Source organism: Urocampus carinirostris, chromosome 3 (assembly GCF_059441175.1).
Source record: "Urocampus carinirostris isolate Australia breed hairy pipefish chromosome 3, RoL_Ucar_1.0, whole genome shotgun sequence".
In the NCBI taxonomy this organism is placed as follows: domain Eukaryota; kingdom Metazoa; phylum Chordata; class Actinopteri; order Syngnathiformes; family Syngnathidae; genus Urocampus; species Urocampus carinirostris.
In genome coordinates this window covers 8,489,388-8,501,855 of record NC_142351.1, presented here as the reverse complement: position 1 = coordinate 8,501,855, position 12,468 = coordinate 8,489,388, and positions in this window count along the sequence as shown.

The following is a 12,468-nucleotide window of genomic DNA, read 5'->3' as shown; positions in this document are numbered from 1 at the left end:
CACACATTTTTATTGATTCCGGCAACCTTTTTTAGGCATCGAGCTACGTTTTTTTTATTCTGAGAAGCGACAAGCGATACTACTTTGATATGTATTTTGAGATCCCCGGGTTTTTCGCACTTCATGGGGACCGGATCCACCGGCGAATTACCGACTGAGAGTATATCACTGTGATAAAATAACAACCATAGATCTACAAATGATCAGGGTTGGGTAGGGTTACTTGAACTGGATTACTTTCAATGACTTTTGGATGACTCCAATACCAAATATGCTAATAAAAGACAAAATCAACTAAATATGAATAAAATGATGATTCACAACACATGGTAAGCTTTCTCTCCTGGCTTTGATCTCTGATCTCTGGCAAAACTAACATAAAATGCAGGGTTGGGTAGGGTTACTTTAACTGGATTACTTTCAATGACTTTTGGATGACTCCAATACCAAATATGCTAATAAAAGACAAAATAAACTAAATATGAATCAAATGATGACTCACAACACGTGGTAAGCTTTCTCTCCTGGCTTTGATCTCTTTGATCTCTGGCAAAACTAACATAAAATGCAGGGTTGGGTAGGGTTACTTTAACTGGATTACTTTCAATGACTTTTGGATGACTCCAATACCAAATATGCTAATAAAAGACAAAATAAACTAAATATGAATCAAATGATGACTCACAACACGTGGTAAGCTTTCTCTCCTGGCTTACTATTTTTGTAATTTTTCTGTGATAGTATGATTGTATTACTGTAGTATTTTTGTAGTATATCCATCATAATTTTTCTGTAGTATGTGTAGTTTTTTTGTAGTATTTCTGTTGTATTTTTGTAGTATTTATGTCATAATATTTGAATAATAGTATTTGTGGACTGGAGTACTCCTCTAGTAGTTTTTTGTAGTATTTCTGTAGAAGTGTTTTTGAGTTTTTTTTTAATTCAGAAGTATTTTCATAGTAGTACTTGTATCGTGTTTCTTTACTATTTTTGTAATATTTCTGTAATAGTATTTTTGTATTACTGTAGTATTTTTGTAGTATCTCCATAATACATTTGTGTAGTATATGTAGTATTTCTGTAATATTTCTCGTAATATTTCTGTTGTATTTTTGTAGTATTTAAGTCATAATATTCATACAGTAGTATTTTTGTACTGTAGTGCTCCTCTAGTAATATTTTATTGTATTTCAGTAGAAGTATTTCCATATAATTTTGAAGTATTTTCATTGTAGTACTTTCATATAATTTAGTATTTTCGAAGTATTTCCTTACAATTCTGAACTATTGTCATAGCAGTACTTGTATCGTGTTTCTTTACTATTTTTGTAATATTTCTGTTATAGTATTTTTGTATTACTGTAGTATTTTTGTAGTATCTCCATAATACATTTGTGTAGTATATGTAGTATTTTTGCAATATTTCTGTTTTGTAGTATTTATATCACAATGGTTATATAGTCGTATTTGTGTACTGTAGCACTCCTCTAGTAGTTGTTTGTATTTCTGTAGAAGTATTTTTGATATGAATATGAATCAAATGATGACTCACAACACGTGGTAAGCTTTCTCTCCTGGCTTTGATCTCTTTCTTTTCTCTTTGGATTTCTTTCTTCCGCTCCTTTTCTTTTCCCCCTCTCTCACGACTTTTTATCTTTTGTTTCTCTTGCTCCCTCCCTTTCTTGCTTTGTCCCGCCCTCTCTTCTTTTCCCACCCTCTTTCTCTTATTTCTTGATCTCTCTTTTTCTTTCTCTTTAATCTACTAGTCCAGCCCCCGACAGAATGTTTGTTCTATCGTGTGGCCCCCGAGTTCAAATGAGTTTGACACCCCTGTGCTAGAAGTAGGCCAGACCAGCAGCACCGCTCTTGCCTTCGCACCGACGCAGCCCCAGTCACTTCTGGAACCCGATAATAATCCACGGAGCACCTGCTGGTGAGCACCATTTGGGACTTTTCTTAGTGTTGAATTTCTTTTCAATGTGAGTAGCCGCTGAACGCTAGCGGTGGATATGCTTCCCAGTTTGTTTACAGAGGCAGCGCTCACATGCTGTTTGACTGACAGCATCCACCAGCCTATCACAGTCGCGCACACAGACAGTCACACATAACCAACACAGAGCCCCCTCCCTAATCTGTCTCTGCTGTCTAACAGAACACAATGCACAATACAATGATATCAATGACAGACAAAATCCATTCAATTCAAAATCCTCAAAGAAGCGAACCAGCCGTATTTGCTACATGGGGATCCGTGGACCCCACCTTGGGAACCACTGCACTAAAACATCTGCCAAGGACATTGAGTTTTTTTACAACTAAAAATTGACTCATTTAAAAAAAAAAGACTTTGAGAAAAAATGATCTTGTTTTTAAAGCCATTGATCACTACAGCGGGTTAAATACTGTAAGTATTTAGTCAACCACCGAGTGTGCAAGTTCTCCTATTTAAAAAAAATGAAGAGGCCTTTCGTCACGGTTGCCATGGCGCCCAATTGGCCCCACCCGTGTGGCGCCAGTTGCGGCTTGTTGACCGATTGGCTTTCCTTCTATTTAAGCTCAGTGCTCTCACTCACCTTTTGTCAGTCTGTCAACGAACCTCTGCCCCGCAAGACGTGGGTTTTGACTTGGTCCTATTTCCTGTTGGTAATTCCTGTCCGGTATTGTTCCTGTTTATTTTTGTCCTGCTTAATATCGGTTTCCAGTTTCGTTCCCGTGTATTTTTATCTTGTTTATTATTTTCTCCAGTTTTCGTTTCCTTCTAGTTAGTCCTGTTTATTTCGATATCCTGTTTCATTATCAAACCTGTCTGTCCCGTCCTGTCCGGTATCGACCCCCATCTGTGCGACATCCACTTGGGCAATTGGTATCGATCTCGTCGGCCTCTGGCTTCCTATCATTTCACGGCAGACTACGGCCTAACGTGCATGACTCCCCAATTCCCGTAAAATAAAAGGCTTGTGTGAGAAACGTTACGCGTTTGGGTCCCGATCCTGTTCTGGTTCATGACAACAGCGACAGGTAATGGCCAAGCAAATACACACTGTCCCTTTAAGACATGGATGGGCATTTTCTTTTTCATTTATGAACAAATCTACATACAGACATCTACGTGACATATTTCTTTTTAAATACGTTACCTCCTACTGGTTTTCAAACACTCGTGATTAAAGGTTGTGTCATATTTCACCACTAGATGGCACAGTATTGTCTAATCCAGACTTCATTGCAGCTGCCAAATGAGCACAGTATAGATAGATAGATAGATAGATACTTTGTTCATCCCCGTAGGGAAATTCCCATTTCCAGCAGCATCCCTGAGCTGAGAACAATCGAGAACAATCGAAAATAACACGGGAGCTGCTGGAGTGGCTGCCATTCGTGACGGCGCCGGAAGAAAAGATTCAATTTGAATCATGTACAAACAAACAAACAATTGAATCATGTACAAACAAACAAACAAACAAAATATTCATGTTTCAATAAGTGGAGTGTTAATAAAATGGGGGGAAAATAATTTCTGATACTGATATAACCAGGTAAACTAATTTTAAGTTACCTGTCCAAATGAATGTTGTGCCATCTCACCTTTCCCACTCTCTCTCCTCACACCTTACTGATATACTGCAGATATACTACAAAATTCCTGCAAAAATACTGCAGAAATACGACAAAATCCTGCATATATATGCAAATAAATACTGCTGAAATACTACAAAAAGACTACTGAAATATTTTTTAAAAAGTACGACAGAAATCTTACAAAAAAGTGCAGATATACCATAAAATCTATAGTACTACTATGAAACTACCATTATGAAAATGCTACAGAAATACTGCAAACATACTACCAAAAAATACTGCGGAAATACAACCAAAAAATTCTACAGAAATACTACAAAAACATACTACAGAAATACTACAAAAACTACTACATAAATACTACAATACTGCAGCTGTATTAAAAAATACTACAGATATACTGCAAATATACTTCAAAAGTCCTACAAAAATACAGCAGAAATACTACCAACTACAGAAATACGACAAAATCCTGCAAATATATATATATATATATATATATATATATACCACAAAATGCTGCAGAAATTCTAGAGAAATACTACAAAACATATTCAAGAAATACTACAAAAGCTACCACATAAATACTACAATACTGCAGGTGTACTAAAAAATACAACAGATATACTGCAGATATACTACAAAATCCCCCCCAAAATACTGCAGAAATACTACAAACTACAGAAATACCAAAAAATCCTGCATATATATATATACTACAAAATACTGCAGAAATACTACAAAAAGCCTACTGAAATACTTAAACAAATACGACAGAAATCGTACAAAAAAATTGCAGATACCTGTATACCATAAAATCTATAGTACCACTATGAAACTACCATTGTGAAAACAGAAATACTGGCGTAGAAATGCTATATAAATACTTTTAGAGTAATACTACAAAGTACTACGTAAAAGTAGTAGCGTGAATTCTAAGGGCCAATTCAATCAACGGGACGCCATTAATTAGATGACGTCACTGCTAGCACGCTAATACGCTAACACGCTAATAAGCTAGCACGCTAATAGGCTAATTTGACTTACGTGTCCTCTTTAGCGACTTGCAGTGGGGGCGCGGGACGCCTAGACTGTCCCAGGGAGTCCAAGGGGAAGTGTCGGCCGGGGGAGGACGTGAAACCCGCCGCGTCGATGTATAGCAGCAAGATGCCAGACAAACATGGTGGCGACTACTAGGTAGGGATTCCACTTTGTAAAAGAAATACCAGTTTCTCCACCTAAAAATATTTATCAAAAACAAATATTTCTGATTATTTTTTAAATCAATGTTGTTTTTTACTGACATTTTTTGAACCACTAGGAGGTAATACTACAAAACTAAATATCAGATTTAGTGCTTTAAACAGGGAACTTCTATATTATATTGCTTTAAAGTGTTTTTGTAGTGTTTCTGGAGTCAGATTTCTGTGATATTTTTATAGTATTACTGTAGTATTTTTTAATTATTTCCATAGTGCAATTTTTGTAGTATTTTTGTAATATTTCTCGTAATATGTTGTATTTTGGTGGTATTTATGTCATAATATTTATATAGTAGTATTTTTGTACTGTAGTGCTCCTCTAGTAGTTTTTTTAATATTTCTGTAGAAGTATTTTTGAAGTATTTCCATATGATTTTGAAGTATGTTCATAGTCGTACTTGTATAGTGTTTCTTTAGTATGTTTGTAATATTTCTGTAATATTATTATTGTATTACTGTAGTATTTTTGTAGTATCTCCATAATACATTTGTGTAGTATTTTTGTCATATTTCTCATAATATGTCTGTTGTATTTTTGTAGTATTTGCGTCATAATATTTATATAGTAGTATTTTTTTACTGTAGTACTCCTCTAGTAGTTTTTTTGTAGTATTTCTGTAGAAGTAATTTTGAAGTATTTCCATATGATTTTGAAGTATTTTTATAGACGTACTCGTATAGTGTTTCTTTAGTATTTTTGTAGTATTTCTGTCATGGTATTTTTGTATTATTGTAGTATTTTTGTCATAGTATTTTAGTATTATTGTATTTTTTTAGTATTTTCGTAGTATTGCCATAATACATTTGTGTAGTATTTTTGTAATATTTCTTGTAATATGTCTGTTGTATTTTGTAATATTTATGTCATAATATTTATATAGTAGAATTTTTGTACTGTATTACTCCTCTAGTAGTTTTTTATAGTATTTCTGTGGAAGTATTTCCATGGTAGTATTTCCATATAATTTTGAAGTATTTTCATAATAGTACTTTCATAGTATTTCTTAAGTATTTTTGTAATTTTTCTGTATTAGTATTTTTGTAGTATATCCATAATATATTTGCTGTAGTATGTGTAGATTTTGTAGTATTAGTGTAGTTGTATTTTTGTAACATTTCTATTGTATTTTGTAGTATTTCTGCTATAATTTTGTTGTATTTTTGTTTTATAGTACTACTCAAGTAGTTTTTTGTAGTATGCCCCTTGAAGTATTTTTGAAGTATTTTCATGATTGTATTTCTAAATAATTTAGAAGTTTTTTCATCATAGTACTTTTGTGGTATTTCTTTAGTTTTTTTTTTTTAATATATTTCTTTAGTAGTATTTTTTTAATATAATCTTCCTGTTGTAGTAGTAGTAGTAGTAGTAGTGGTAGTATACAATTTTTATAGTATTTTTTTTTAAATGAAATTAAGATATTAGGCCTGTTATTTTGAGCACAAAATTAAATGTTTAGTTTTACAGTACTTTTGTAGTACTTTGCAGTACTTCTGTAGTAGCGTTTTGGTTATAGACGAACAAAGGTACGCTCAAGGCAAGGTTGGCACCCAAAAACATCTTTTTAGTAGTAGTACTTATTTTGGGGGTATATATAAATATATGTCATAATATTTGTACGTCATAATGTATATGCTTCAAACTTGCAGTTCCGTAGTCCACCGCTAAGGGGCGGTGGCGTACTGCTTAAAGTGGTGAAGGCCATTTTAAGCTAGGATATACAATATAATCGTAATAAACTTCCCAAAAATTTGACTAGAGGCGGAGACAACAGAAAAAAAAGTCCCACGTGGTTTTCTTAGTGTCTCTTGTGTGTTCCCTTTCACTCCCACCGCCCCAAAATTCAAACTATTGCTTCAGCGTTCCATTTTACGAAGTATCATTTCTGAAATAAAGTTGTCTAAAATCTAAAGCAAGATCAAAGAAAAAAGGGGAAACTTTTCGGGGGTAGTAGCAAGATGGCCAAAAGTGATGTCAACTTCTTCCAGGTGAGCTTCATCTTGGAGAAAATTTAAGGCTGCAATCATGACTTTAGCCAGAAGATGGCAGCAGAGTAACACATAATTGACGTGCATTTTTAGATCCGCTCGACCACTGTACTGTTACTGTAGTATTTTTTGCCTTGTAGTATTACTCTAGTAGTATTTTTGTAGTGTTTCTCTAGTGTTTCTAATACGACTGTAGATTTTTGTAGTATTTCTTTAGTTTTTTTAATGTTACTGTAGATTCTTGTAGTACTTTTGTTTTGATATTTCTGTCGCAGTATTTTTGTCTTGTATTATTACTATAGTAGTATTTTGTAGTATTTCTTTAGTTTTTTTTAATGTCACTGTAGATTCTTGTAGTACTTTTGTTTTGATATTTCTGTCGTAGTATTTTTGTCTTGTTTTATTACTATAGTAATATTTTTGTAGTATTTCTTTTGAAAAAAATCCGTGTTAGTATTTCTGTATTATGGTATTACTCTGGTGGTATTTTCGTAGTATTTCTGTTGAATTATTTTAAGTATTTCCATAATAGTATTTTTGTATTGTGGTATTACTGTGGTGGTATTTTTGTAGTTTTTCTGTTGAATTGTTTTAAGTATTTCCATAATAATATTTTTGTAGTATTTCTTAATTTTTTTGATGTATCTGTAGATTCTTGAACTAATTATGTTGTGAGATTTCTGTAGTAGTATTTTTGTCGTATAGTATTACTCTAGTAGTATATTTGTAGAGTTTTTAATCTGACTAGATTTTTGTAGTATTTCTGTCGTAATATTTCTGTTGGAGTATTTGTCTTATAGTATTACACTAGTATACTACTGTAGTATTTCCTTAGTTTTTTTAATGTTACTGTAGATTCTTGTAGTACTTTTGTTTTGATATTTCTATCGTAGTATTTTTGTCTTATTTTATTACTATAGTAGTATTTTTGTAGTATTTCTGTCGAAATAAATCCGTGTTAGTATTTTTGTATAATGGTATTACTCAGGTGGCATTTTTGTAGTATCTCTGTTAAATTGTTTTTAGGTATTTCCATAATAGTATTTCTTTACTTTTTTTCATGTTACTGTAAATTCTTGTGTAATATTTTTGTTGTAGTATTTATAGTATTACTCTAGTAGAATTTTCTAAGTATTTCTTTAAAGATTTTGATATGACTAGATTTTTATAGTATTTCTGTTGTAGTATTTTTTGTCTTGTAGTATTACTCTAGTAGTATTTTTGTAGTGTTTCTTTAGTGTTTCTAATATGACTGTAGCTTTTTGTAGTATTTCTTTAGTTTTTTAATGTTACTGTAGATTCTTGTAGTACTTTTGTTTAGATGTTTCTGTAGTAGTATTTTTGGCTTGTATTATTACTATAGTAGTATTTTTGTAGTATTTCTGTCGAAATAAATCCGTGTTAGTATTTTTGTTTTATGGTATTACTCTGGTGGCATTTTTGTAGTATTTCTGTTAAATTGTTTTTAGGTATTTCCATATTAGTATTACTTTACTTTTTTTCCTGTTACTGCAGATTCTTGTGTAATATTTCTGTTGTAGTATTTATAGTATTACTCTAGTAGTATTTTTGAAGTATTCCTTTAGAGATTTGGATATGACTAGATTTTTGTAGTATTTCTGTTGTAGTATTTTTGTCTTGTAGTATTACTCTAGTAGTATTTTTGTAGTGTTTCTTTAGTGTTTCTAATATGACTGTAGCTTTTTGTAGTATTTCTTTAGTTTTTTAATGTTACTGTAGATTCTTGTAGTACTTTTGTTTAGATGTTTCTGTAGTAGTATTTTTGTCTTGTATTATTACTATAGTAGTATTTTTGTAGTATTTCTGTCGAAATAAATCCGTGTTAGTATTTTTGTTTTATGGTATTACTCTGGCGGCATTTTTGTAGTATTTCTGTTAAATTGTTTTTAGGTATTTCCATATAAGTATTACTTTACTCTTTTTCCTGTTACTGCAGATTCTTGTGTAATATTTCTGTTGTAGTATTTATAGTTTTACTCTAGTAGTATTTTTGAAGTATTTCTTTAGAGATTTGGATATGACTAGATTTTTGTAGTATTTCTGTTGTAGTATTTTTGTCTTGCAGTATCACTCTAGTAGTATTTTTGTTGTGTTTCTAATATGACTGTAGATTCTTGTAGTACTTTTGTTTTGATATTTCTATCATAGTACTTTTGTCTTGTATTATTACTATAGTAGTATTTTTGTAGTATTTCTGTCGAAACAAATCTGTTGTAGTGTATTTGTATAATGATATTACTCTGGTTGTATTTTGAAGCGTTTCTGTTAAATTATTTGTAGGTATTTCCGTTATAGTATTTCGTTTTTTTAAATATTACTGTAGATTATTGTAGTATTTATGTTTTGATATTCCTGTCGTAGTATTTTTGTCTTATAGTCTTACTACGGTAGTATTTTTGTAGCATTTCCATCGAATATATCTGTTTTTGTATTTTTCTATTATGGTGTTACTGTTGTGGTATTTTTGTAGTATTTCTGTTGAATTATTTTAAGTATTTCCATAATAGTATTTTTGTAGTATTTCTTTAGTTTTTTTTAAAGTTAATGTAGATTTTTGTAGTATTTGTGTTTTAATATATCTGTAGTAGTATTTTTGTCTTACAGTTTTTTTTGTAGTATTTCTGTCATAATATTACTGTTGTAGTATTTTTGTATTATGGTGTTACTGTGGTGGTATTTCTGTTAATTTATTTTTAAGTATTTCTATAATAGTATTTTTGTAGTATTTCTCTAGTTTTTTTTAATGTTTCTGTAGATTCTTGTACTAATCATGTTGTAAAATTTCTGGTGTAGTATTTGTGTCTTATAGTATTACTTTAGTAGTATTTTTGTAGTATTTCTTTAGTGTTTTTATATGACTCTAGATTTTTGTGGTATTTCTGTAGTTGTTTTAATGTTTCTGTAGATTCTTGTACTAATTATGTTGTAAAATTTCTGGAGTATTTTTGTCGTATATTTTTTCCATAGTAGTATTTTTGTAGTATTTCTTTAGAATTTTTAATATGACTAAATTCTTGTAGTATTTCTGTCATAATATTTCTACTGTAGTATTTTTGTATTATGGTGTTACTGTATGTTTTTTTTTCTAGTATTTCTGTTGAATCATTTTTAAGTATTTCCATAATAGTATTTTTGTAGTATTTCTCTTGTTTTTTTAATGTTACTGTAGATTCTTGTACTAATTATGTTGTAAATTTTATTAAGTATTTTCATAATAGTATGTTTGTAGTATTTCTTTAGTTTTTTTTAATGTTACAGTAGACTTTTTGTAGTGTTTATGTTGTAATATTTCTGTTGTAGTTTTTTTGTCTTAGTATTACTATAGTAGTATTTTTATTACTTCTGTTGTAATAGTACTGTTGTAGTACTTTTGTATTATGGTGTTACTGTAGTGGTATTTCTGTTAAATTATTTCCATAATAGTATTTTGGGAGTATTTATTTAGTGTTTTCAATATGACTGTAGTTTTTTGTAGTATTTCTGTCATTATATTTTTGTCGTAGTTTTTTTACTGGAGTAGTATTTTTGTAGTATTTCTATAGTCTTTTTTATTTTCTGAATCAAAGCAAAATGATAAATGAAGTCCCTGTTTTTAAACACTTGATATTTTGTTTTACTGTAAGCTTGTTTTATTTTGTAGTATTTGTCTAGTAGTATTTTGTTGTAGACACACAAAAGGATCAAGTTGGCACCAAAAACATGTTTTCAATGAGGAGTACTATTATATTTATTGTCATTATTTTCATTTGGTGGGTTGAATGAAAAGTCTTGAGGGGCCGCACGTGGGCCGCGGGTCGTAGTTTGCCCACCTCCGATTCTGGGTGCGTTATTCACCCTTTTGCACTTTTTGGGGAGTCGGGGCGCAATTTGGCACAATGGCGCGTTTGTCTGTCACGCAACCTCCACCCGTACACGCAACGCCCACGCGACATCCTCGCCTGGAATGCTCGTGCACGCCTCACGTGCACGCTCGCCGCCCACGCCGGCACACGCGTGTGCACTCGCACGCGAGATGCTCATGCACCCGAGGACGGTTTCTTAAAGGGGACCTTCCCCTTAAATTTCCGCATAATGTTTAAAACAGGGGTGTCAAACTCATTTGAACTCGGGGGCCACACGATAGAACAAACATTCTCTCGGGGGCCGGACGAGTAGATTCAAGAGAAAGAAAAAGAGAGACAAAGAAATAAGAGAAAGAGGGAGGGAAAAGGAGAGAGGGCGGGACAAAGAAAGAGAAAAGAGAGAGAGGGAGAGAGCATGAGAAACAAAAGAGATAAAAAGGTGTGAGAGAGGGGGAAAAGAAAGGGAGAGGAAGAAAGAAATCCAAAGAGAAATAGAAAGACAGAAGGAGAGAAAAGTAAGCGCAAAGGGCAGGAAGAGAGAAAGAGAAAAGAGAGAAAAGGAAAAAAAGGAGTTAGAGCAAAAGAAATTAAAAAAGACACACAGAGGGAAAGAGACAAAGAGCAACAAAGGAAGAGAAAAAGAAAGACACAGAGAGTGAAAGAGACAGAGACAGAGTGGGAGAAAAGAAGTGGAAAAGAGAGAGGGAGACAGAGAGAGAAATGAATACAAGTACAGTGTCTTTGTGCGAGGCACATTTCGTTGGCAACATCAAGTGGACATATTTCAACCTGCAGCTTGTTTTTCTCTTGCGCTTCTCTGAGTGTTGTCTCGCTGGCCGGATTCAATCCCTTCACAGAACTGATCTGGCCCGCGGGTCGCCTGTTTGACACCTGTGGTTTAATAGAACAACACTGAAGAAATATCGCTTGGACACGATGTGTAAAGCCTTATATAGCAGTTACTAGCCATTAGTAGATAAAACCCTGGTCACAGAAGTGAGTGCACCCTCAAGTAAAAGTTCCTAAAGTGTAAATGTATAGTGTGGCCACTGCGATTTTGCAGAACCCCTTTAAGCCTCACAAATTGCCCCTGGGATGCTCCTCCACTTCTCCATGACTAAGCTGATCTTGTGCTTCTCCACCTCCCGCTCGAAGATGCCCCCCAGATGTTCTATTGGGTTTAGATCTGGAGACCTGCTTGGCCAGTCCACCCCCTTTAGCCCCTTTCGAAACGCCTCGGTCATCTTAGAGGTGCATTTGGGGTCATTCTCAGGCTGGGACCCAGTTTCTGGAGGGAGGGGATCATTCTCTGCTCCAGTACTCTACAGTACATACTTGAGTTTGTGTTTCCCTTAATGAAATGCAACTCCACAACTCCAGTTTTACTCACGCAAATCCAAACCTCGACATTCCCAACACCATGCTTGACATTAGGCATGCTTGTACTCCACCACACAAGCTTCCCACTATCGGAGCCAAATCTATTTATATTTTTGTCATCAGACCAGAGGAGATCATTCCGGTAAACCATGGTCTTTGCTTACATACTTATTTTCAGAGAGAGGGAGAGAGAGACAGAGAGACCGAGAGAGAGAAACCATAGATATATAGAGAAAAAGAGGCACAGAAAAAGAGACCATTGACAGAGAGAGAAAGAAACACACACAGAGAGAGAGAGAGAGAGAGAGAGAGAGAGAGAGAGAGAGAGAGAGAGAGAGAGACACAGAGACACAGAGACACAGAGAGAGGCCATAGTTAGATAGGGAGAGAGAGACTGA